Source organism: Ceratotherium simum, chromosome 4, assembly GCF_057802395.1.
Source record: "Ceratotherium simum simum isolate JZ-2026a chromosome 4, ASM5780239v1, whole genome shotgun sequence".
NCBI classification, from domain to species: domain Eukaryota; kingdom Metazoa; phylum Chordata; class Mammalia; order Perissodactyla; family Rhinocerotidae; genus Ceratotherium; species Ceratotherium simum.
Genome location: NC_141903.1, coordinates 93,471,823 through 93,478,281, shown reverse-complemented (window position 1 = coordinate 93,478,281; position 6,459 = coordinate 93,471,823).

Sequence of the window (6,459 nt, the reverse complement as noted above, 5' to 3'; positions counted from 1 at the left end):
GTTTTCTATTTCATTTTAATGCAATTCCGTTATATTACCATTGTTTTTAAATTATTAATGTTCTTATTGTATGGTGAGAAAAGCACAGAATAGGAGTTAGTTCTAGGTTCAAACTGTGTGGCCTCAAGCAAATCACTTAACTCCTCTGAGCTGTGGGATCAGATGAGATTAAAGTACCTGAAATCATATTGTAAACCATAAATCTCTATGAAAATCCTTACTTTCAGTTGTACATTTTTTGTTCTGATGTTGTTGATAAGAACTTTTCCTTATAGAAGTATAGCTCATTATTAATGAGTCTATTTATTATATAATCAGGGCTTCTTTGGAGGTCTGTATATCCCAGTGCATCTACCTAGCTCCGCAGTGGGCTCAGCACGTTCAGATAACCTCTCCCTTTCAGCTGATTGACTGGACAGAGCCCCAGCGTCACGCGCCAGTGTGAGAGGAGGCGGAGCAGGGAGGTGTTTTCCCGTTAACAGGGTGCAGATTTGGCACCTTCTGTATAAAAAGGCCCCCAGATATAAGGAGCGTATCATGCACATGCCCCTCCAGGTGTGTAAAGCTTTCATTATGTTTGCCCTGTGGCTTGTTTAATGGCTAACTACCATTTCGTTGCTTTGGAGGAACTAAAGTTATCGCGAGATGTTAGACCCATAATAGGCACTTACCAAGGCAGTTTGACTTGTCAGTAGCATACAGGGTTCCTCTCTTTACACAGAACACCCTTTTATGCTACCAATTAAAACAACAAATACTGGTAATCATCATTTAGGGGAGAATTTTGGTGGAAGGATGTAGCAGTCAGGGTTCTTCATAAGCCATAGAAACCAAACCTGATTGCTTTAAAGAGAAGAGGAATTTATTACCATCTCCTGTCTGGCTTACAGAATTGCTGGGAGGGCTGGAGAACTGAATTTGAGGCCACGGAGCAGGCACAGTGTCCAGAATCACACCTAAAATCCTATCTGTGACAACAGCACTCCTGCCCTCTGTGCCACCCGCCCTGCCATCCTTGAATGCTGGGCACCCTCATGACTCAGATGATTCAGAGGGAGAAGCAGCTTGATGGAACCTGCCCTTCTCTGCTGCAAGGGAGACTGGGATGGCAAGGGCCTTCTGAGCTTCAGCAAGTGGGCTGGGCCTCCCACCAGGAGTCATCACTTGCCAAAAAGAAAACAGATATCACCTACAGAATAGTGGTTGTCCTGATTGTGAGTGTGGTCAGGGGTTTGTCTTACTCGTTTATGAATAGGCCGGATACACAAATGGCAGCCAACGTCAAGACGTACTTAGTCTTAATGCTTCCAGGGCTGAGAGAAGAGGCAGGAAGCGTCCCCACCAATGTCCTAGACATAGGAGGTCTGTTCCTGGCCTCCACGTTTGAGATTCAGAAAACATCACTCAATGAGCATTGCAATGCAATGATTCCCTGGCCTTTCCAGATTAGGTCAAATCCTCCTATTATATGCTCTTGCACACCTGTACCTCCTATTGAGATGAGTACAAATGCTTACCACGAGACATGCACAAGAGTGCTCAGAGCAGCTTGACTCAGAATAGCCCAAAGTGGCAATAACCCAGATGTCCGTCAACAGCAGAGTAGCAGAGGTGAGAAACTGTGGTCTAGTCATAGAACATACAGAGCAGTAAAAAAGGATGAACTGTCACATGCAAACATGACGCGATGCTGAACAAGAGCTGGACAAGAGTGCATACTGTACAATCCCATTTATATAAAGCCCCAAACAGGCAAAATTAAGTGATGGTGATCTAAAAATAGGGCTTACTTCGGGTGAGCCAGTTATTAACTGGGAAGGGGTGTGATGGAGCCTCCCAGGGTGTGAAGTTGTTCTATATCCTGCTCTGGATGGTACTTACAAGGGTATACACGTATTTAAGTGTTTATTTCACTCTACCTTGGGATTAGTTCACTTTCTGCACTGAACTTGTCTGTTCTATATCAATTAAAAAGTTATTTTAGAAATCTAATCTCTGGGGGCTGGCCCAGTGGCGTAGCAGTTGAGGTCGCGTGCTCTGCTTCAGTGGCCCAGGGTTCGCCAGTTTGGATCCTGGGCACGGACCGCCTCACCTCTCATCAAGCAATGCTGAGGCAGTGTCCCACACAGAAGAGCTACAACTCTACAACTAGGATACACAACTGTGTACTGGGGCTTTGGGGAGAAAAAAGAAAAAAAAGGAAGATTGGCAACAGATGTTAACGCAGAGCCAATCTTCCTCAAAAAAAAAAAAAGAGGTTTAAGAGAATTATAAAAAAATCTAATCTCTGGTGGCAGAATTCAGAATAGAGGTTACCTCTGAAAGATGGTTCTGGGCTGGCAAGGGGCATGAGGGAGCCTTCCGGATGCTATACTGTGATCTGGCTGGTTACCAGGGGATACACATATGTAAAAATTCACCAAGCTGAACACTTAAAATTAGTGCCTTTTTCTGTACATATGTAATACCACAATTTTTAACAATCATATATATGTTCAAAGAAAAGCATGTTCCCAGTTCGAAGCAATCGATGTAATTTAGCCACACAATCCTTTCATAAATTGAGAACTGCCTAGCGTTCTCATGGGCTTTGGAGAACACTGAAAAGTTATAGCTAGGGCTACACAATAGTCTTACACCTGTCAGTTTGAGTCATATTTCAGACCCAAGATTGTGTGTTTGTGACCTTGATCCAAACCCCACATCTGAGATGGCCAATTTTAACCAATTTTTTCCCATTTTCCTCTATGAGCAGTCCAAAAACAGAAAGTCTGCAAAGGAGTGAAACTGAAGATTATTTAGACCTGTTTCCAGGCTTTTATTCTAGCATCGCTGCGTGCTTGCCTGTGAATGCTCTTTGTTTGTGATGGGGCAGAAAGATGAAGCATGCACGACAAGCGAGGAAAACACTGTTGGCAATGCGCGAGCAACAGCAGCCCTTCCCTGCATAAACCCTCGTGTGATAGGGAGGCCTGCCAGAGTTGCTCATATTCAAGGATATCGGGATGGTCAATGCCAAGGGGCAGACCCATTAAAGCGTGTGACGAGGCCGCAAGTGTTTGGAAGGTGCCCGCCCCGTGGTGCAGCCGTGGGGAGGAAGCCGTCTGTTGGTGTGCTGCTGTACGTACGGTTAGCGGTGCTGTCCAGGGGTTTCTCAGAAGCCCTTGAGATAAGGGTGAAATCAGAGAAGTGACAGATCACACACTGGAGAGTGTCCCGGGGGCATCTGGGGGCAGCACGTCAGTGACGAATCCTCATGAGTCCCCGTCACAGTGTCACTGTCTCTGCAGGCTGCTCCTTGACTCCCCTGCTCGCCTGATGAGTGACTGCGACTGAACGGTTGGACTGCAGAAAACCCTCCTCGTCTTCTGACGTTCAAGTGCTCAGCAGCTCACACTGTGGCTAGAAGAGCCGCACCCTTGGTCTTCCCACCTCCGTCCTGTGGTGTTAGCTGAGCACCTCCCGTGGGCAGAGCAGGTGGTATTCACGGTACTCGTGAGACCCACCTGCTCCTTCTGTCACGGAAGTCACTGGTGTGCCACCACCCATGACCTCCGTCAGAAGCTGCAGAGTGGTTAAGACTGCTGGCTCTGAGCCAGACCGCCTGGGTCCCAATCCTGGCAGAGCCACTCACTAGCTGAGTACCTGAGGCAAGTCACTTCCCCTTTCTGCACCTCAGGTTCCTTATCCAATAAGGGGAATAAAACTGCCCCCTCCCCGCTAAGGTTTTTGTGAAGATGAAGTCAGCTAAAACACATAAGACACTCAGAACAGTATCTTAGCACACAGTATCACAGCAAACATTCACAAACTATTAGCCATTATGCATAAAATGTGCTTTTATTCTAACATGGTTGTATTGGTGCCAGTGAATTTTCTTTGCTTGTGATAGGGTAGGAGGCTGAAGGACGCACGACAGGTGAGGAATATGCTGTCTGTCAGTAATGCGGGAGAGACACCAGCCTCTCCCTGTTTTGTGGTATAGTCGTATAACAGGATGCTACGGAGCAATACAAAAGAATGAACCACCACTACCTGCAAAATAGGACATAATATTGAACAAAAGCCAGACAAGAGTACATACTGCACAACCCCATTTATATAAAGCCCCCAAACAGGCAACACAAAGCAAGGGTGATCTAACTCAGAGTAGGATTATTTTTCTTTCCCTTTCTCTGAAGCCCACTGCGTTAATTCTAAACTGCCAGGGAGCACAGACCACGACTCCATCATTTTTATGCCTGTGGTTGAGCCCTTCAAGTGGTTGGCCTGATTATCAGAATTACCTGAGATGCTGTTGTTAATTTAGATTCCTAGTTCCCTCCCTGGGATTTTCTGACCAGTCTGGAGTGGGATCCAGGAATTTGTGATTGTTATGTCCAGCCCGTGTTACAGCCAGACAAGAGACTCAGGGAACAAATACTCTGACCTCATTCTCCTCCTCCTTCCATGTCCTGCTGGTACCTCCCAGTGGCTGAACCCAACCAGAAGGCAGACAAGGAGCCTGATGATGTCCTCTACCCGGGTCAGCCCCTTGGTCAAGGTGGAGAAGGGTGGAGAGTGGATCTGGAGGAGGATATCCAGCACCCCTGTGAGCTCACTGAGCCCCAACCAACGCCAACTCTATGATGTGAGTACTCTCATTATCCCACTTCACAACGGAGGAAACTGGGCCCAGAGGCCGATCCTCGAGTCTCCCACTTTCCCACAGAAGTGAGCATTGTTCACTTCTACCTCCAGCAGACGAGTCTTAACAGGATTTGCATTAACGCTTGTGTCCTGGATGCCTCCCACTGAATGCCCAGCTTATTTAACTCCTCTTCCTTCACATCTTCACCCTCCTCCAGCTGCACCATTTATAGTCAGAGCTGCAGAGGCCACAATTCATTATTCTCCTAGTTCCATAGTGTCTAGAAGGTTGGAGTCAGAGATTTCAAGGAAGTGTCATCCAACTCTCTCATTTTATAGAATAATCCACAGCCCAAGATCTATTTCATGTATTCATTTTCTGTTCTCTGGCTAGACTGTAAGTTGCAAGAAGGCAGAAACCAAGTCTTTTACATCATCTCCACAACACTTAGCAGAATGGAACACACTGCTGATGTTCAACCAATTCATGCTGATTGGTTTGGTTGGTTAATTATTATTACTAGAATAACAGATGAGCTATTTTAGCATTGAAATCATCTGGCCTGAAGGTCAGAGAGAGACAAACATCCTTGCTCACAGCTGTTGAGAGTAGAAGTTAGTAAACCATGAAAACATCCATCACCAAAATGTCAAAAGTTAATACAATCCTTTAAAAAAGCAATTCTGATTTGGCAATCTCACTTCCATGAGTTCATCCCAAGGACAAATTCATAGATATGTGCAAAGATTTGCAGACAAATATGTTCCTCTCAGTGTTGTTTATAATAGTACACATACAGAGAGTGACATCAGCATCATGGCGGAGTGAGTTGTTCCCTTTGTCTCTGCCCTATAAGTTACTACTAAATGGACATTCATTAACCAATAGAGGATTCCCTGCACAGCACAAGAGGACGTCCGAGAGATCCATGCAGCAGTGCATCTGAAGATGGGTGGACTGGATCCCCGGGAGACAGTGGAACTATGTGAATGCACCCCCCAGCTCCCCAGTGGCAGCAATCTAGGTCACGGGTCCTCACACAGTGGCCAGCGTGACTATAAGAGGAGGCAGGGGCAGCCCGGCCCACATGTGAAGGCTTTCAGAGTTGTGGCCCAGCCTGTGGGAGTACCCACTGTGTGACAGTGGCCCCAACTGTGGGAGCACTTCCCACGGAGTAGTGTGACTCAGCACCTACGAAGGAGACCCCACCAAGCACAGCAGCTCAGCCCAACTGTCCGTGAGCACAGAGCCAGCCCGCATGTGAAAAAAAGCACCCCTCCCCTCCTGCCTAGCACACCAGCTCAGCCAGTCCACTGCCAAGTGCAGTGGTCCCACACCAGAGTGACCTGCCAGTGGAGCACAGAGGCCCCGCCTGTGCATGCATGCAGGACCTGCCAAGTGGCTGTGGCCAGCACACAAACGCAGAGACGCCCTACTGGCACAACTTCCAGCAGATGGGGCAGGAACAGAAAACACAGCTACTTCCACCCGCCAGCAGTGGCAGGTGGAATCTGCAACCTGATGCTACCACACATGTGCCAGCAAAGGAGCTCTTCATCAAACACCATGAAGAACTGCATTAACACTCCAGAGCAGAAGGAACATGACAAGTCTCCAGAAACCGATCCTGAACTCACAGAAATTTACGATCTAAATGACAGAGAATTCAAAATAGTGGTCATAAAGAAACTCAATAAGTTACAAGAAAACTCAGGAAGACAGTTCAATGGGCTCAGGAATAAAATTAATGAGCAGAAGGAATACTTCACCAAAGAGATTGAAACTCTTAAAAAAAACCAAACAGAAATTCTGGATATGAAGAACACATT